The sequence below is a fragment of the Macaca thibetana genome, chromosome 7 (assembly GCF_024542745.1).
Source record: "Macaca thibetana thibetana isolate TM-01 chromosome 7, ASM2454274v1, whole genome shotgun sequence".
Lineage (NCBI taxonomy): Eukaryota > Metazoa > Chordata > Mammalia > Primates > Cercopithecidae > Macaca > Macaca thibetana.
The window spans coordinates 33,897,217-33,917,285 of NC_065584.1; the positions used below are offsets into that span (position 1 = coordinate 33,897,217).

General features: G+C 53.7%; 1 protein-coding gene across 5 annotated transcripts in view; it reads left to right on the top strand.

Annotated features, from left to right (window-relative positions):
* The window catches only part of MIDEAS (mitotic deacetylase associated SANT domain protein), a 74,956-nt gene that overhangs the window by 26,839 nt on the left and 28,048 nt on the right, over positions 1-20,069 (top strand). Inside the window, exon 1 of one of the 5 annotated variants that reach the window (XM_050798680.1) lies at positions 1,833-2,384. The exons of 2 other annotated variants lie outside the window; for them this stretch is intronic. The gene's annotated coding sequence lies outside the window, so the exon portion shown is untranslated. Of the gene's footprint in view, positions 1-1,832; positions 2,385-14,287; positions 19,153-20,069 lie in introns of those variants that run through there. 2 more of the 5 variants (XM_050798685.1, XM_050798683.1) reach the window with 2 other exon arrangements.

A 20,069-nucleotide genomic window follows, 5' to 3' on the forward strand; every position in this document is an offset into this window, starting at 1 on the left:
GGGGAGGTCAGGATGGCCGCAGGTCTGCAGAGGAACTTGGCAGCAGTGGGCACTGGAGGCCAAATGGCTTTGCTTTTGCTTCTCTCACTTGGATGTGTTGTCAATGGGAGGGAAGAAATCAGGCAAATGAAAAAAGTAAAAAGGCTCTACCCTGATCCTTTGCTAGGAGCCCTGAGAGTCTAGCCTCTGCTTGGGGGTCTGCATGCCTGAGCACTGCAGTTCCTCAATTGCTCACTGCCTTCCTCTGGGGGAGGAGCAGAGAGGTCACAGATGCTTGGTTTGCTCTGTGACCTGGTACAATTCACTTAACCTCTCTGAACCTCAGTATTCTCATCCATAGATTGAGAGGGATAAAACTCTCACATGCAGTGCTCTTCAGGAGACTGTATGGAGAAGTGCTCTGAGAGCTGCCAGGAACAGTACTGTCATCACGGATGCCAAACTGGGGAGCCCGGGCTTTTTTTTTTTTTTTTTTGTAGAAGGTGGTTTCCCTAGCTCCTTTATTCACTTACTCTAATCACAGAATCATGGATCTTGAACTGGAAGGGATTTCAAGAGGTGCTCTGGTCCAGTCCTGTGGCATAATTATCTGTATTTTGTAGATAAGATTGTTTTAAGCATTCCTTATTTTGACATATCTGTCATAACATGGTGCAAATAAGCCCTTTTCCTCTTGGGGAGGTGTGACTTCCAGGTGTACGTGTACGCAGGTACTCCAGCCAGCAAAGAGGTGGAAGAGGACAGGAAAGCCATGCTCCCTTAGGAGCAAGTGCAGGTTTGGCAGGGTTTCTGGGCAGAAGATCCAAGTTTTGCCTGTGCCCTCCACACCCCACCCTGGCCCTGTAGGCTCAGTGAGGGTGTGAGAATCATATTCTGCTGCCCCTCCCTCCTCTTCTCCCTGAGAAAGTGAGGGATGCACCTGGTTCTCAAGTCTAGCCACAGGGTTTTGAAAAGTGGCTGCCAGGACACACTGTATTCTTGGGTGGTTTTTCTTTCAAAGGAAAATCTCCTGACCCATCTCCTTGAAAAACAGCCACCACCACCACCACTGCACCATCACCAAAAAACTTGGAAGGAAGAATAGGACACACACCCCTGAATTTTCCCCTGGCCCTAAAGCCCCATTGAATGTGGGGGCCAGAACCAACCTCTTGAGCTGCAAAAATGTTTCCCATCTTCCCACCGGTCAGGCAAGGAGGCATCAAGGCTTGGACCTGAGAATTGATCAGGGGGATATTTAGGGAAGGCAGGGGAAAATGTGAGTATGGAGTGAAAAGCCGCTCAAGTCTGGCCTGAGTTGCTAGAATTAAATCCAGGAGATTTTCCTCACCTAAGTGATGGAGATGGTGGGTCCTTTCTAGGGACTGAGGCCAATCTCAATAACCTTTACACGCACCAGGACGCTGTTGAGCCAGAAAGTGAAACCCGGGGAGTCTGTTAATAAAGTGCCTTGGAGAGGATTGTGCATGATTTACCGTATCCAAAACCAGAGAGAGTTTCTTTGTGGAAGAAAGCGACTTGTGCCTTCCCCAACATCACACACACACTTTCCTGGCAGGCTCGATGGGTTTCCAAACATTTCGTCACCGTCTCCTCCTGACCTTGGTGTGAAAGGAACTAGCAGCGTGGCCCGTGGGTTCCAGCAAAGCCATCGGGGGCGCCAGCCTGGGCGGGGGGTGGGGACGGCGACCGACTCGTGAGTGGAGGTGAGGTCTGCTGGAAATCCCCAGCCCCGGCCGCCGCCTGAGGTTTAAAGACGCCTTCCCCGGCCTTATTTGGTCGCAGGAAGTGGGCGGCGCCGGGCCTGCTGGCTGAGGCCGCCCCGAGACAGTTGTGCTGATGAAGTGGTAGAGCTGGTTCCTGCTCGCCGCGGTGCCGCGCGCGCCGGCCGGCCGCTGGGCGCTCCGCGCTCCCAGCCTCGAGTTGTGCAATCCTTTGTAGCACGCCAGAGTCCTCCTCCTTCGCTGTTGCCTCTCGCCCTCTCTCTCTCTTTTTTTTTTTCAAGCTGTGAGCTCAACCGATGAGTCAGAGCCGTGCAATCCTGACACTGCATCGCAGGACTGGGGGTGACACGGAGGGAGGGAGAGCGCTTGCGAGGCAGACAGCACGGGTGCGGGGCGCGCCGAGGCTCCTGCATCGCGAGTGGGGGGTGACAGCCCGCGCGTCCCGCCCGAGCCCTGCCAGCAAACTTCCCAGCCTCCGGGAGGCGCGGGCTGGCGGAAGCCCCACGAGCGCCGCGGGGAGGCGACGGCGCCTGTTTGTTTTTAAAATCGGGAGTGCGTGCAGGCTGCTGGAGTCCCGGAGGCGACCGAAGGCGGCGGCCCGCGGCGGAAGGGGGACAGTCGAGGCCGGAGTCCGGAGCCCGGAGCCCGGGCAGGAGCTGGGTAAGTGGGGCTGCTCGGCCGGCGGCCGAGGCCTGCACGCGGCGGGGCCGGCGAGGGGACCCCAGGCGGTGCGCGAGCTGTGGGTGCTCACACGGCGGGTTGCAGCTCTGCAGGCACGGCCCGGAGCGGGGGCCGCGGGGGCCGCTGTGCTCGAACTTCTGCGGCCTGGGCGGCGGTGGAGCGGGCGCGTGTGGCTGTGCGGGGGCCGCCTGCAGCCCTCCGCCCCCTCCCCCGCGGCCCGCGCCCTCGGCCCGCAGCTGCGGGTGCAGCGCAGCCCCGCGGTGGTGTTTGTGCAGCTACGCAGCTTGTGCGCGGCCCCCGCCCACCCGGGCGCGGCCCCGCCAGGAAAGCCCTCCCCACCCGGCGGCCCGCGGCGGCTCGGGAATCCGGTTGCTCCTCCTCCGCCCGAGAGAAACGTGGTGTCTGCGGGGACCGGCTGACGTGACGGAGCCCAGGCCCAGAAGGCGCGGCGAGGGGCTCGCCAGCTGAGGGAACTTGGCGCGGGAGCCCCTTCCCCTGCCAGCGTGCACGGGAAAGTGGGCTTGGACGCGGCGTCCACGCCGGGAGTTAGGGGGACAGAGATGCAGGGGCGGCGGGGAACTGGGGCAAATGCAGTCAGCAGAGGCCTAGGCTGGAGCGCTTCGCGCAGGCGGGCGCACCTCAGACCTGTCATCCTCCCGTGCGCCCCCGCACGCCCGCGCCGCTGCAGCCGGCCCAGCCCGCGAGGCGCCTCTCGGGGAGCTGTGTTCTCTGGTGCCTGGCGTCAGGGCCGAAACCCGGGGTTCGGCTGGGCCCTGCATATGGCCGGCTTGGTGGAGCTGGTCACGTCGCCTCCCAAGTCGCACATGCAGGAGCGTGTGTGCCAGGTTGCCCCCAAGGCCTCTGGGTAAGGGTCCAGGGGAGAAAGGGGGACCTCGTGTGCCCTGGGGCCTTCAGGCTTCAGCCCCAAGGTGGGCCGACATGGAGGAGGTACCTGCCACCCAAAGTGGAGGCCCGGTGTCCGTCCCAGCCCAGCCTCCAGGGAGAGCTGGTGAGAAGATGAAAGGGGAAGTTATATGCCCCATTTAAAACTTTGTTGGTCACAACTACGGTGCCTGCTTCCTGTTTCCACCATCCCACGTGGGACCTGTGTGCCAGCCTGTGGAGCCTCGCCCAGGGGGCAGTGGGATGGGGGAAGAGAGGCTGGCCACGGAGGCCCTGGTGGCACGCGTATGCGGGGGATCCTTTTTGGCAGCTGCGGCTGGGGGAGGGGATGTCTGGCTTGCCCTGGCAGGGGGATCCTGGCCTGGTGGTGTGGGATCTTCTTGTTCCTGTAGCTTCAGGGTTGAGACTGAAGGCCTGTTGAAGGTGGACTGAGAAGCCAGTCCTCCCTAGGGGGCCTCGGCTGAGGGGAGAAACTACCTGTCTTGCTCCGGAGCCTCCCATGGAAGGTGTGGCACACACCCCTTTTGGATCAGAGAAATGCACCCTTTCCTCGGGTGTGAAGTGGCTGAAATTCAGGAGCCAGGGAAAAGGCGAAGCCTTCCCCGGTTGGGTTGAGAATTCATAGCTCCTCCTTCTCCAACTGCTCTGGACAGTGAATAATAGGAGCGTAAACATTCAATTACTGTGATACACCATTTTGTTGCGTGGCCCTGGTCCAGTCTCCACTCTAATTGGATTGGCCTCTGGCTGGTTACTCTGGTCTGTGTACCTCCCGGGGGGACAAGGGGGTGAAGAACCTGGAGGATCCCCCCAGGTCATACAGCTTGCCAGCTTGCTCTGAAACAGCCTACCCATTGCCAATGTGGCTTCTCCAAGTGCCAGCAGAACGCCCACTCCCGTGGCTCTGTCAGCTCTTCACTCCACCCCAGGAAAGAGCGCCCTGGAGTGCCCATAGGGATGAGAATTTAATTTTTACCTGTAGGATTTTAAAATAGCCCCAGTGTTTGACCCTGTGGGCTGCTGTTCTCAATAAGTGGAACAAAAGAAAAGACAACATGCAGTTATGGATTCAGCTGAGGACCTCCTGTGGCTAGAGTCCCCAGAGAAAGGCTGCCCAGGGGTGTCAAGACCTCTGACAGAAGAGGGGAAGGGGAATGGGCCCAGTCCAGGAATCTTTGGCCTTGATAGCCCCTCTCTTGCAGTTGGGTCTCTCAGAAGAAAACCTTGCTCATGCTGGGGTGGGGACGGCCACAAAGTGACTGGGGGTTTCCAGCTCATCCTTCTAGTCCTGTTTCAAATGCCACTTCTGAAGGCTGTAGCCATCTTCTGAACACTCATTTCCACCTTATGTAGTTATTTGTGTACATACTGGAGTGTGGTGGTCAAAAACAAAGACTCCGAGCTAGAGTCCCTATACAGTATCTCCCTCATAGAGTTACTGTGAGGATTCTGTGAATTAGTATACATAAAGTGCTTAAAGCACATTTCAGTATTTGGTAGCCTCTGCTTCTAGTGTGAGCTCGGAACGGTTCCCACAATGCTTGGCATCTAGTGTTTAGTGTTTTTTTTGTTTTGTTTTTTGGTTTTTGGTTTTTTTGGTTGTTAGAGACAGGGTCTTTCTCTGTTGCCCAGGCTGGAGTGCAGTAGTGCGATCTCAGGTCACTGCAGTCTCAGCCTCATGGGATCAAGCAATCCTCCCACCTCAGCCGCCCAAGTAGCTGGGACTACAGGTGTACATCACCACACCTGGCTAATTATTGTGTTTTTGTAGATACAGGGTTTTGCCATGTTGACCAGGCTGGTCTTGAACTCTTGGGCTCAAGAAATCCACCAGCTTTGGCCTCCCAAAGTGCTGGGATTACAGTCTTGAGCTACCTCGCCTGGCTTTAGTGCATGTTAGTTGAACAAATTAGTGAAAGATCTCCATTAAAAAAAAGGTGTACTTGGCATGTGTTGGGCCCAGTGAGTCCCTGCTGCAGGAACCCCCTCACATTGCATCACTGGTTTCAAAAATGTCACTGTACCGTGGGTGATTCTGGTGCTGGTGAACCCAGTTTCCTGGCACTGCCCTGTAGCTGGCCTTGTGGAGTGCATGTGTCGGTCATCCTGACCCTAAGGGGACCTCAGGGTGAAAGAGTTGTGGAGCCATCTCCCTAGGGATCTGCTAGCCTGGGCAGTTCCTTTGGCCAGCCCAGGTTGGTACCCTTCCTGTGTGTGTGCAGGCACGCATGCATCAGTACAGAAGCAGCCTGGGGCTCCATTCTTCCCTGACTCACTGCAGGTGGCAGGAAGCAGAGCCAGTGGCTGCAATTTGTTGGAGGAATTGCTTCTTTCTGCACATGAGAACTCTTGATTCTGGGACTGAAAAATTGCATGCTGGGCCGGGGCTAGGGTGGAGTATGCTGAAATCCCCGGTTCTTACTAAGGGACCTGCATTTGCATTCGAAGCAACATTCAGGATACTGTGAGACTATGAGCTCATTTTATGAATCAGAAGCATTACAGCATAACTTTAATGTTGGAAACTGCAATTTGGAATCCAGATCACCCTCTCTCCACCTCAGCACACACACACACTCTCTGACATGGTCTCTCACAGTCACACACTTGGGAGCAACAATAGTCGGAGCATCAGTTCAGATTCTGGAGCCCTCAAGCAAAATTCGTCCACACGGACTTTGGCTTCTACACTCAGAACGCTGCTCCTGGATGGTGTGTGGACAGTCACTTGGGCAGTGACTGAAGGAAGTCTGGTGGGTACATGGGAATGAGGCCTGGGCAGACCTGAGTTCATACCCCAGCATCTCCTCTTGCAGTGTGGCTTTGAGCATTGCTTAACTTCTTGGGCCTCAGTTTCCTCACCTGTAAAATGTGGATGATAATAGTACTTCATAGGCTGTGAAGGTTAGACAGGATTATGCATGCAAAGTGACTGACACATACTAGGTATTCAACAGATGGCAACTCTCATTTCACCAGTTCCCACTGGGTCCGGTGTGTTTGCCTTTGGCTCCTATCAAGGAAGAGAAAATGAAAGGTATCCTGCTTATAGTAGGAAAGCAATCTACCAGGCCACTGAAGCTTGTATAAATGAAGTTCATTGTGCCCTGGGAACAACTGCTTGATCCACTTCACCCTAGACATGTGGCCCAGACCCGGTGTCTGTGTGCCTTTGAGAGGGACTGTGTCCCTGCAGCCAAGGGCTGAGGGCCCAGCTTCCCAGAGATCAGATTATGCTCTCCGGAACCTACCCGCCCAGGCCCCAGGCTGAGCTGCTCACATGGGTGGGCAGGAGGAAGGCTGCTTTCTCAGCCAAGGAAGAAAAGTCCCCTGTGCTTCACCTGAAGCCTTGCAGTGTGACCTCAGGGGAGGTTTGGCTAGAGCCAAGGGTGGGAGTTTTTCCTCCAAAGACTGATTTGGCTGTTTTACCCATTAAAATTAGGTGCAATGGTGAAGGAAACACCAAGAATTATATAAGAAGAAAGTTACCACTGTCAGAGGAGAGCTGGAGTTGTGCTGGGGTGGGGCTGGGGGTCTCCCTGAGGGCTGCAGTTGCTGGCTGTCATTCTCGGCTAGTGGGGAAGAGCTGGTGGGGAAGAGCCGGGGCTTGAGGCTGAGGCTTCCCTGGCAGCCGCTCTTGCTCTTCCTGGAACACAGCCTCGTGCTGTGGCCAGCCAGGGAAGGTGCTCCCTGTTCCCTCTGCCTTTCTCCCAGCCGCAGGGAGCTCTCATGGTGAGAGCATTTTTTCCAGGCAGTGCTTCTTCCTCTAGGAGTCCTGGGAAGGAAGGAGAGTGGGGAGAGGAGCCCAGGGCAAGGTTTATCCCAGTTAAGCTTGGATGGAGAGAGTGAGCTACAGTAGGCTTGTAGCCAGCCAGAAGGGGCTTCTCTCTAAAGCTGCCCAGCTTCTCTGGGGAATTGGAATCCAGACAAGAAGGAAAATGGTGAGATATTTTGGTCCCCCGCTTTTCCCAGTAGTTGGACAGAGGCCCCTATCCAGTTTACTGTTGCCAGAACTTGCCATTTCTTTAGTAGGTAAGGCCCCCATAGCTCAGAAACAGGCTTAAGTGATAACTTGCAACCCCGAGACTTCACGTGAGCTGTGGCACAGATCCTCCTCCCGACCTGGCCTTCCTCTGTCTGAGGCCGCAGCTGGCCTCGGGTCATAGTCCTGGCCTCCAGGGAGTCATTCCAGAGCTGGGAAACCATTTGGGATATCTAGTCCAAATCCTGCATTTTCAAATGGGGAAGCCTTGAGAGGTGGTGAGATGCTTGAGGTTCCGAAGACTGTCTCCACTTTCACTTTGGGAGGGTGGAAAGGGACTGCTCCTGTGTCCCGTGCCTGGTCACTGCTCCTCCCAGTTTGGAAGCTGGGAGGGCAGCTTGAGTGCAGGAAGAATCCAAAGGAATACTGTCTTGACTCCTGGGTGTGGCTCAGTCCTCAGCTGGCTCCATAGTTATTTATTTGTTTGCGTGTACGTGAGTGAGTCCTGTGGTTGGGAGGCTGGATCTGAGTAAAAGCAGAAGTACCCACACTCTGTCAGCTGTGCAGCACGCAACAGGGGACAGTCGGGAGGGGAAAAACGGGAGCAGGGGCCTGTCTGCATGGTGGCTGCTAGTTGTGCTTTCTGTCCCTGTTGCAGTGCCTGCACACTTGAGTGTAAACAGCCCTTCCATGTTGCTAGCAGCTGCCCTTCCTTGCTGGCTTTGGGCAGAAGAGGTGCCAAAAATAACCAGGCAGGCACTTCCACTTGTGGGACATTTACTGTGGTGGCGTCTGAGCAGGCTTGCTTGCTTTTTGCAGGCCCTGTGTCTCTGCCACACTGGAGTCTCTTCTACTTCCTGCAGCCCTTCCTCAGCCTCCCTCTGGCCATTGCACCTTCCCCTTTATTGCTTTCATTAGAGTGAGCAAAGGAGGGTGGCGGCTCCTCCTTGTGGGCCTGGAAGCTCTGCCGGTGTTATCTGGGAAGTACCCTCATCCCCCTGTATCCCTGTAGGCAGGCCCTGCTGGCATAGCTGAGTTTAAAGGAGGCCTCTGCTGGGTGCCCTCTGGACTTTCTCGCCAGACCTCTCTCTCCTGGGTCTGTAGGCCAGAAGCTGTGCGTGCCTGCAGAGCCCCACACTGTTGCTAGGACTTTGAGTCTCCCTGTCCTGCCCCTGCCTGGCCAGCCCTGCTCTCAGCCAGCTGTGGAACTGGAAGAGTCGGACCATTCATTTCCTCCAAGGTGTTAAAGACTGATAACGATGTCTGAACCACCCCTACCCAGCAAGGGAGACAGGAATCACGTTTATTGAGTGCATACCCTGTGCCAGGTGGCACTTCATCTGTGTATTACCTCGTTGTGTCCCACAATAACGAAGATGAAACTGTTGTGCCCATTCACCAGTAGGGATCCCCAGGCTTGCAGAGGCTGGTGATTGGGGAAGCCAGCACACATTGCCCCTGACTTCTTTTACCTTGCAGCTCCCACACTTCCTCCAGCTATTTTCCTGTGCACAGGGAACAATGCTTTGATCCTTGGTATGAAGTGCTGATAGTAGGAATTCGGGCACCATTAGACTGGCTGATACGGGAGATATTTTGGGCTGGGAAGGGTGGAGAAGACCTCCCTGCTGCCTCCCTCTCCAGGTGCTTCACAGGGCAGCCAGGAGCCCAGCCTTGAGCCCTGAGGCCCTTCTGTGGAGGACTCAGCTGTGGACCTGGGGACTGCCTGGCCAGGCACATGCACAGGAGGAGGGGAAAGGCTTTGTTTCAGCTTAGTTGTGGGTTTCCTGGGGACCTCCCAAGTGTCTCCTCCCCGCTAAAGGTATCCCAGCCTCTGAGGTACTAAGAACAGTTCTGGGGATCAAAGACTGGGGCTAGGTGGGATCTTTGGTCTCCCTTCTTGGCTGCTGGGTCTGACCTGGGGCCCATCATTCCAGCTGGCTTGGCCCAGGTCCCAGAGAGCCTGGTTGGTGTGTACTTGGGGCTTGGGCTGGATGCTCTGCTATGCCCGCATGCTGTGCCAAAAGCCTCTGGGTGTATTTCAGGAACAATAAAGAATAAATCAACATAGGAGAAAAGGCCCTGCAGCAGCTGCTCAGAGACTGGAGAAATGCAAAGAATGCGTGAGCCTTTGGCAAAAGTCTTGCATCTTGACCAGGACCTGAGGAAGGACGTGAGGCTGATGTGATGGCTGTGGAGTCAAATGGGTGTCTCTCTGTGCCCACTTTGCAGCCCTTCTAGGAGGCCCCAGGCAGCCACACTGAGACTCCCCCCTCTGCTGGTGGCAAATTTTTGTGCTTCCTGGTCACTTGGCATGTACTGGGGAGCCATATTTCCCCCATTCTTTACTCTCATACCACTCTGCCACACACTGACCCATCTAACCCCCAGGCACCAGGTGGGTCTTGGCCCTTTCCAACCCTGACCGACGAGGAATCATGGGTTGATGAAGACTTGGTAGGTTTGACACACATACTATACTCCTTGCTTTACCTCCCCCAGACGAATGTCAAGGACCTGGCAATGCCAGGTCTGAGGGATGCTAAGTGTGAGAACATCCACCTGGGAGGCCCTCACTGTAGCTCTACCCAGGTCGTCAGCCATGTGTCCTTAGGCAGGTCATTTTACCTTTGAGGACTTGGTTTTATGAGCCTTGGACAAATGATCGTTGGAGTGAGTGGGCACCTCTGTCTCCTCTACTCGGGATGTGCGATGAACAGATTTTATTTAGGAAGTTAAGTTATTGGGAGAAGCAACACTCTGAGAGCACCATGCGGAGATGTGGGAGGCTGTGGCTGGGGGCTGATGCTCAGTGTCCTGAATGGGGAACCCAAGCAGAGAGCTGATTTGACCCAGACCTCAGGGTAGCAGGAGAAGGGACTGGAGCTTGGACTCCATGGGGACTTGGGTTATCTGACAAGCAGGGGAGAGTCAATACTTTATTTTTTGAGGTACAGTTTTGCTCTTATTGCCCAGGCTGGAGTGCAGTGGTACCATCTTGGCTCACTGCAACCTCTGCCTCTTGGGTTCAAGCAATTCTCCTATCTCAGCCTCCCGAGTAGCTGGGATTACAGGCGCCCGCCACCATGCCTAGCTAATTTTTGTATTTTTAGTAGAGATGGGGTTTCACCATGTTGGCCAGGCTGGTCTGGAACTCCTGACCTCAAACGATCCCTCCACCTTGGCATCCCAAAGTGTTGGGATTACAGGCGTGTGCCACCATGCCTGGCCGAAGGCATTATTTATTTATTTATTTTTTGAGATGGAGTTTTGCTCTTGTTGCCCAGGCTGGAGTGCAGTGGCACGATCTCGGCTCACCGCAACCTCCACCTCCTGCGTTCAAGTAATTCTCCTGCCTCAGCCTCCCGAGTAGCTGGGATTACAGGCATGCGCCGGGTTCAAATGATTCTCCTGCCTCAGCCTCCCGAGTAGCTAGGATTAGAGGCCTGCGCCACCATGCCCGGGTAATTTTGTATTTTTGGTAGAGACAGAGTTTCTCCATGTTGGTCATGCTGGTCTCAAATTCCTGACCTCAGGTGGTCTGCCCACCTCGGCCTCCCAAAGTGTTGGGATTACAAATGTGAGCCACTGCACCCAGCCTGGCTTTATTTTTAAAGAGCTGTTGGCTAACCTCAGTTGTGGGGTTGGAGGGTGTGGAAGGGGTGTGGCTTCCTTTTAGGCAAAGATGCCGAGCCCTCCACAGGTTGGCCCACTGGAGGTAATCACCTATAACCTCTTCATCTTCAAAGCCACTCACCTGCCCGGCCTCTCCCACCCACCTTACCTGACCAGCCACATCTCAGAACATCATGGTGGTTTTCAGTCCAGCTGAAGCCGCTCTCCAGGGAGCAGACGTGAGCAACCCAGAGGCTGCTGCTGTTCTATCCCAGGCAGCCTAGTGTGATGCCCAAGTCTGAAACTCTGGCGGGAGGAAGTTTGCAGAACAGGCAGGCCTAGGTGGCAGTCCTGGCCTTGCCTCTATACTGCTGTGACTTTAGGCAAGTGATTTGACCTCAGGTCTTTTCAGATTTCTTGTTTAGAAAGGAGGAGTAATAATGCCTACCTTGATGGCCTGGTGTGGTGGCTCACGTCTGTAATCTCAGCACTTCGAGTGGTTGAGTTGAGAGGATCCCTTGAGGCCAGGAGTTCAAGACCAGCCTGGGCAACAAAGTGAGACTCCATCTCTACAAAAATAATAATGCTAATATCTACCTTTCTGTGAGAGGATTCCACAGGATACTGCATGTAGTGTGCTTAGCACCATGCCTGGCATATAGTAGCACCCCCAGTGGAAATGTTGGAGTTATTGATGAAGCCTTGTTTGTGTGATGTTGGGATAAACCTTGGCTCCATGCTTTGCCCAGTGTCTTGCCAAGTGGTGGGACCTGCCTAAATGGAGGCATGAAGCATTGTTATTGGAGTCCTTGATTTTGCTCCTGGCTGTGTGTCCTCGGGCAAGTTTATTTCATTCTCTGGACTGCTCTGTGGACCGAGGAATTGGAGTAGGTAAACATTGACATCCCCTGATATTTGGAATCTGTTCAGCTTTCCCAGCTGGGCCCTGCTTTGCCAGTTGGCTCTGAAGAGAGGCCCAAGCCACCTTTCTCCATGTGGCATGGAGGCTTTTATTCCAGAGTGAGACGGTGCTGAGCCTGCAGCCTCCAGCTAACCTCTGCAGTCCCCCACACCTTAACACCCTTTGGGCTCTCTTGGCTTCCAGGGGCTTTTACAGATACAAGCCCCCCGCCCCGCCCCCCCCCCCCCCCCCCCCCCAGTCTGGAGGGGAACCTGTTTCTGGCTGACTGGGGCTAGGATTATTTCTTAAGAAGAGTGTTAATAGACCATGCTGTGCTTGGAAATGCCCCCAGGGAAGAGCAGCAGCTCTGGGAAGGAGCTGGCTTTGTGAAGTTCTCAAGTGTAGCATTCCTTCTGAGGCCCACAGGTGTAGATTTCAGATTTTTCTGGGAGGGTGGTGGAAAGAGCAAGGACTTTGAAGACACAAGATAAAGTTTTGAATCTTGCTTCTGGCTCTGTAACAGCAGAGCCTCAACTTCCCTCTGGAGAATGGGGACATAAGACTCCTCCATAGGAGGTTTATAAGCATGGATTCGAATATGTGAAGGACCCAGCCCAGGGAAGTACTCGTTAGCTCCCTTCTTTTGGGAAGGATCTGTCTTTTGGATATTTTGTAGATTGGTCATGGAAGTGGAAATATTTGCCTGTGGCCATTTTTCCCAGGGAAAACAGGACTGCCTGACAAGCTGTTGCAGTCCCAAAGGCCTCTCCATCCCCTAGTTGTTTTGCTGTCGGGATCAAGCTTGGGGTCAGGTTCAGTGTGTGTCTGGGAGAGGGGCTACCCAGGCCTTTGCAAAAGTCTGAGCTCTGCAGCTGCCTAGGGCTGTGATACAGAAGGTGTGGAGAACATGGGCTGAGGAGGGAGGGGCCTTTCTGAGCTGAGAGAACTTGGCGAGTTACTTTTAACCTTCGTTTCCTGTAAGTTTCCCAAATTTCCTTCGGTTATTGATTTCCAGTTTCAGCCCATTTTGATTGGGGAACATACTTTGAGTGATTTCAGTCCCTTTAAATTTGTTGAGACTTGTCTTATGGCCTAATAATGATCTTTTGTAGAGAATGTTCCGTGTGTGTGTGTTGTTTTTTTTTTTTTAATTTTTTCTGGCCGGGCGCGGTGGCTCAAGCCTGTAATCCCAGCACTTTGGGAGGCTGAGACGGGAGGATCACGAGGTCAGGAGATCGAGACCATCCTGGTTAACACGGTGAAACCCCGTCTCTACTAAAAAATACAAAAAACTAGCCGGGCGAGGTGGCGGGCGCCTGTAGTCCCAGCTACTCGGGAGGCTGAGGCAGGAGAATGGCGTAAACCCGGGAGGCGGAGCTTGCAGTGAGCTGAGATCCGGCCACTGCACTCCAGCCCGGGCGGCAGAGCGAGACTCCGTCTCAAAAAAAAAAAAAAAAATTCTGAGACTGGATCTTGGTCTTTCACCCACGCTGGATTGCAGAAAGGCATGAACACGGCTTACTGCAGCCTCAACCTCCTGGGCCCAAGCAATCCTTCTGCCTCAGCTTCCTGAGTAGCTGGGACTATAGCCTATAGTGGCCACCACACCCAACTAATTCTTTTTTTATTTTTTTATTTTTTGTAAAGACACGGTCTCCTTTTGTTGCCCAGGCTGGTCTCGAGCTCCTGGGCTCAAGTGATCCTTCCGCCTTGGCCTTCCAAAATTTTGGGATTACAGGCGTGAGCCACTGCACTGGGCCTGTTCTTTTTAAAAAAGAAACAAAGACAACAGTTCACCTACGACTGCAGTATCTGTGTGCTTTTGAGAAGAGTGTGTATTCCTGTGTATTTTGCTGTTGTTAGGTGGAGTGTTCTATATAGGTCTTCTAGGTCTAATTGGTTTATAGCGTCTAAATCTTCTGTTTCCTTGTCTATCTTCTATTTAGTTGTACTGTTCGTTGTTGAAAGTAGAGTGTTTTCTCTCTCTCATGTGTATATATAAAATAAAATGAAAAAAAAGTAGAGTATTGAAGTTTCCTACTATTATTTGAGTTGTTTATTTTTCCTTTCAATTCCGACAGTTTTTGCTTCATGTATTTTGGGGCTCTGTTGTTAGGTACATGCATGCCTATAACTGGTATAGCCTCCTGAGGTTTGGACACTTTTGTTCATTATAAAATATTCTTTGTCTATAATAATAGTTTTCTTTTTTCTTTTTTGTTTTTTTTGAGATGGAGTCTAGCTCTGTTGCTCAGGCTGGAGTGCAGTGGCGCGATCTTGGCTCACTGCAACCTCCTCCTCCCAGGTTCAAATAATTCTCCTGCCTCAGCCTCCTGAGTAGCTGCAATTACAGGCGCCTGCCACCACGTATTTTGTCTGATATTAGTATAGCCATTCCAGCTGTCTTTTGGTTACTGTTTACAATGGTATCTCTTTTTCCATCCCTTACTTTTTCTTTTTTGGTACAGAGTCTTTTTTCTTTTTTGGTACAGAGTCTTTTTTCTTTTTTGGTACAGAGTCTCACTGTGTTGCCCAGGCTGGAGTACAGTGGTGCAATCTGGGCTCACTGCAACCTCCACTTCCTGGGTTCAAGCGATTTCTCCTACCTCAGCATCTTGAGTAGCTGGGACTGCAGGCATGTGCCACCATGCCCTGCCCTGCTAATTACTTTCAACCTATTTGTATCTCTGCATGTAAAGGGTTTCTTTTTTTTAAAGAAATTGCATCTTTTTTTAAAAAGTCCGTTCTGCCATATAATTGCATATTTTTTTTAAAGTCCATTCTGCCAGCCTCTGCCTTTTAATTAGATATTTAATCCATTCACATTTAAAGTAATTATGAATAAGGCAGGATTTATGCTGCCATTTTGTGATTTGATTTCTGTATGTCTTATGTCTTTGTTATTCTTTTGTTCTTCCACTACTGTCTTCTTTTGTGTTAAATAGATATTTTTGAGTATACCATTCCTGGCCTATAAATAACGAGACACAGAACAGTAAGGGTTAAATAAAATGCTGCCTGCAATGGACTTAGCACAGTGCCTGGCAAATAGTAAGTGCTCAGTAAACATGGGCACTCAATTGGGTCCCACATGTGGTAAGAGCCACAGTTAATCCTAGGACTGGCTGAGAGCAAAGTCCCCTCAGGGCTCTGTGCGACCCCTCATGTCTCCTGGGCAGGCCACAGCACTCTGGCGGGTAGTGCCTTTGGGGAATGGGGAGTGGTGGATCCTGGGAAATTTCACCATGCCAGGCTGTGACTCTTTAGCCATTCCTCTGCTGCAGTGCCTGGGCACCACCTGGCTGCTTGTGAAGCATCCTAGATTCCCCATCATGCTCTTCCCACCCTTGACCCCTACCGCACCAGACCCATGAACTAGTCTCTCAGGGCGGGTTTTATTGCACACACTGAGGTTTAAGAACCACTCCTTGACATCTACACAGACGGGTATTGACACAGTGACAGAGAGACCTGGTTTGGGGTCAGGAGGCTTAGATTTGAATCTTGACTCCTCAGTCATGAGTTCTGTGAACTGGGACAAGTTACTTTCAGAGCCAGCCTTTCCTCGTTTCTCAGTTGGGAATAAGTGGTTATGTAGGTAAGCGGTACTCTACCGCATTCGCCATACAGCTAGTCCTTGTGGCTGCTGTTCCGCGTGGCACTTGCTTTTTGCAAAGGTGTTTCTTTGGTCCCTGGATGCAGGTCTCTTCCCATCCCAGGCTCTTAAGCTCCTCAAAGGCAGGAACCAGTGAGTGGCGGCTCCTGGACCAGACATCTGGTTGGTTACCTGACCAGCAGTCCACTGCCCTCCGTCTTGGTTCATGTTGTCTCCAGGCCCTGCTGCTCCCAGGCTCTGTGCAGGAACAGAAGGGAATTGAAGAAGCGTTATTGGATAGTAGTCTAAGAGCATGAAGATTCCTAATGAGTAACAACAATACGTGCTGGAGGGCCAGCTGGAGGAGGTAGGCCTTGAGGAAAAGCAGATTGTGAGAGTGGAAGCAGGGCTTCCAGGCAGAAGGAACAGCTCTAGGGGAGGCTCAGAGTCAGGGAGCTCCCCCAGGGATTGCCTGTCCCCAGGGGTTGCTTACCCCTAGTCCCTGCACCGGCTGCCTTGCATTATAATTAGCGTGTGTTTCTGTGCGTCTGTCTCCCCACCAGCCTGGAAGCTCTGTGTCTCCTGTGTCTCCCAGAGTCTGGCTTGCAGCAAGTGTTCAGCAAATGCTTGTGGAGTGGACGAAGGGGCAGCAGGCCCACCTGCAGAGCTGCAGCAGGGAGGGTGTGTGGTGGGGGAGGCCCCTGTGAGTGGCCTCATCTGTATCTTGGCCCAGGGCAGACTCTGGCATGGGGTACTCAGGCACAGACTTCAGAGAGCCCTGCTCTAGCCCTGCTGGGGAGCCAGGCCCTTCCAGAAGGGGAAGGAGGAGCTGCAGCAGCCTCCAGTGATGGGAGCTGCATAGGGCATAGAGACGGTTTTGAGGAGACAGACCAAGGACCCCAGTGGTCCCAGGACACCCTCGCTAGAGGGCCTCAGGAGCATCTGCTGAGTCTCCTGCGGAGGAAGCATACATCTGCCTGCTTCTACCCTACTCCTGCTGGGATCCCTGGGTCCTACTGGAAGGGGTTTTCCAGGACTGCCTGTGATTCTTCGTAGCCTTTGCCTAGGAGGAAGGCAGGCAGTTCCTTCAGTGCAGGCAAAAGCTGAGCCTGAAGGCTTAATCCTTTTCGCCTTTGTTCATGACTGTTTTCTCTCTGCATTAGCAGCCCCCCACCTCCCCCATCCTGGCAAAACAAACTTGGCGATCCCAGCTTTCCATGGACACCCTGTGGGCATTTGTCGAGCTTTGCGGGAGAGAGGCAATCAAGGTAGAAGCCTGGACGGAACCCTGAGAGTGCCTCATAAGCCCTGAAAGGATTCTTCTCTTACACATCCCTTTAAAAGCATCTCAGTGCTGGCATTTTTACTGTGTAAGCTCAAACTTCAGGCAGCTTGAACCCTGGCCAAGCTTCTGATCCTGAGCAGCTTGATGGCTGAGACCCCTGGGACTCATGACTCTCTGGCCTGTTGGCCTGGGTTCTGCTTTTGAGAGCTGAAGTTCAGTCCAGAGAAGTGATGGTCCAGGGACTGTCTGGATTGGGAATGGGCCGACCTTAGGGCCTCTTACCTGCTCTCTCATGCTCCCAGGGAAAATGACGCTTGCGGGAGTCAGATCCACGTCTGTTGTATCAGAGCCTCCTTGTTTGCAAACCCCTTGAGAATAGGGCTTATGTGTCCAGTGGCTTGCAGAAATGGGGTGCACTGGCCTGTGTGTGAAGGCCCAGTTGGTGGGGATACATGTGGCGTTGCAGATGGGGTCCAGAGGGAAGGTTTGTCTAGGGCCTGGGCAACTCTAGGTGGCCCAAGATGGCAGTTCCAGGCCACGTACCCAGTCTGGCTATAGCTGGAGACCCCAGAATGTCAGAGAGCTTTTCAGGATGTGAGCCCGAATGAAGGGGCCAGCTGGGCCGTGCTGTGCTCCTCTGGTGGGGGTGGCAGGGTCTTGTTATGGCTCCTTGGCATCCTGGCCAGACCTTAGTGTCTTGAGGTCCAGCCATGTCAGGGCATGAGGTAAACAGACCACAGGCTTGTGTCCCTGGCTACTGTCTAGGTGGGGTGGAAGCCTAGAAAAATGGGGTGGAGGGCAACAGTGGAGCTGGCACTTTTCCAGCTGGCCAGCATGTGGTATGGGGCAGCAGGTGACAGTCAAGGGTAGGTGGCTTGTGGGCCACCAGGGAGAAGGACTTGTGTTCCACATAGGTGGAGAGGGCCTGGGCCAGGGGTAGGGTGGGATCCCGGGCCGGGTCTTTTCACTTCATCCCAGCATCTTGAGGAGCTCTGGTGTGCATCAGAGAGCCCAGAAGTCAGGAGCAGGCAGGAGCCCAGGGCAGGAATGCGGGCTGTGTCACCTCTGCCCAGGCGTGGCTCTGACTCACCTTGGGCGCAGTCTTGAATGAGCATCCTGACAGGCAGATACAAACCAAGTGCCAAGGTACAACGGTCTGCCAGCCCTGTCCCGTGGAGCCTGCTGTCTGCTGGGGATGACGAAGCAGGCACCTGGGATTTAGTGTGCCGTACACAGTGTGTTATAGGGGCTTGTAGTTCAGCTCCTGTCTCAGCTCTGGGGTCAAGGAAGGTTTCCCGGTGGAAACAGTGTCTGCAGCCTGAAGGGTGAATAGGACCTGGCCTGATGAAAAGCATGAGAAGTTGTCCCCAGGAAGGGGTACAGCCTGGCCAAAGACCTGGAAGCAAAGCAAGAAGAGCACGTTGGAGGCCCTGGCTCAAGCACAGACTGTCGAGAGAGGTGGCAGGAGCCAAGGTCTGCAGGGACTTGTGGACAGGGCAGGGAGTTTAGACTTTGTCCTAAGACAGCTCAGAGAACTGACTCGCCTGGAGACTCAGTTGGGGCCTGTCTTGCCCTTGGGTGACAGACACATGACCTTTGACTCCCCTCTTCCTAGTGCTGAGCTTGTGGGGCCTGCCCAGGCTCTAAGAGTGGGAGCTTGGAGCATTAGCCTACAAGGACAGGGACCCTCGGGTCACCCCCAGGTCAGAGCTGAGCCCCTGCAGCTCCTGAGATCAACTTGGCATCTCCTCCCTGGCCTGTGTGACCTCGACTCACAACAGTCTTGTTTCTCAAATGGACACACTGATTGCCCCAAGCAGACAGGTGAGTGGCCCTGGTCCTGCAGTGGCTACAGTCTGGCCCCTTGCCCTGTGGTGATAGCTCACTGGCTTCTCCTGGGGTCGGTCAGCTAGTGCTGGGTGTGCGGCTGGGCTGCCGATGTCCCTTGGGGAGCAGTATGTATTTGAGCTGACATCCCGGGAGAGCTGGTGTCACCATCAGCACTGAATACCCAAAGGCCTTTCCAGCACCTTCCCCTCATGTGTCTGCAAAACATATATGTGGGGTCAGCACGGTTTTTTGTGTTTTGTTTTTCTTGGTGCACACTGCTTTCTTCTATAGAGAGCAAGTGCTTTTCACCATAGAACTTCCTGAAAGCCTGCTAGGTCCCAGGCTTTGGTCTTGACTGTTGCCTTGTCTTTGGCCCAGGGGTACCTGTGGGTCTGGTCAAGGATTGGTTGCTGCAAAGAGGAGCCTGGAGGAAGGGAAAAGTGAATAGAGCGTGACAGTCAAACAGACTGACAGGGCGGACTGCAGTGTTTGGGGCCCTGTGGTGACTGTGGGTTTCCTTTTGCAGTGTTCCTGCATCCGTTGTCAGAGGCCCTGCAGCTCGTCCCAGGGCTGAGCTGCTGGCAGGAGTTCCTCGTTACATCCTCTTCCCTGCAACCTCAGGGACTAGGCCTACAGGTCAGCAGCCTTTGGAGGTGTCTTCCTTCCTCTTCCTCACTGTGAGGAAGGGCAGTTTGATTTCCACCTGAGGGACAGGGCAGTGGGGGTGGGGTAGAAGAAATGAGAGGAAGTGGTGCAGTCCTGACCCCGAGTTGCAGGCTGGGAGGAGCCCATGGGGTCTGAGAGCTGGAGGCACCACCAGCAGCAACTGAGCCCGGATTGGGGTTGCAGGAGCCGGAGAGTCCCCAGATCGGGGACTAGAGTGGCCAGTGCAGGAGGAAGTGTTTCAGGCCTCCCTGCAGGTAGACCTCACACATCTGCTGACCCTCTGTGGTGAGACCCTTCCCTGCCCTCCCTTCCTGGAGGGTCAAGGGTCTCAGCCATATTTGGGGAGAATGGGAGAGAGTACCTGCCAAAGGTTCAGGCAGGGGTACGGGGCTTCCCAGTGCCAGTGAGAAGGGATATCTGTGTCTAGAAAATCCTTGCCTGGAGGTAGTGTGGAGTGTGCTGTGGAAGGGAGGTGTATGAAGAGGGGTCTGGGGTCTTAGTGTCATGTCTTGGGGGGTTCCAGTCTTGGCTCTGCAACATAATGAATGTGTGACTGTGGGCAACTTACTTGGCCCCTCTGAGCCTCATCTAGCTAACCTGTAAATAGAGGTTAAAATCGCAACACCTGCCTTATAAGGTCATGGTGGGAATTTAAAGGATACAAAGCATGTAGGATCTACCTGGCACGGGTGCACCATCACCATCATCATTACTCCTATCACTACTTAGTGCCCTGCTGCCTAGGTGTGCCCCTTCACCCTTCCTCCCAGGCTGCCAGTATCTTCCACTCTTCTCCCCACTCCCAGCCAATGACCTTTCTTCTCTGAGGGTTCCAGGCCTGAGTGTCCATGCCCCTGGCACCCTTAGCTCTTCAGTGAGGGTGACAG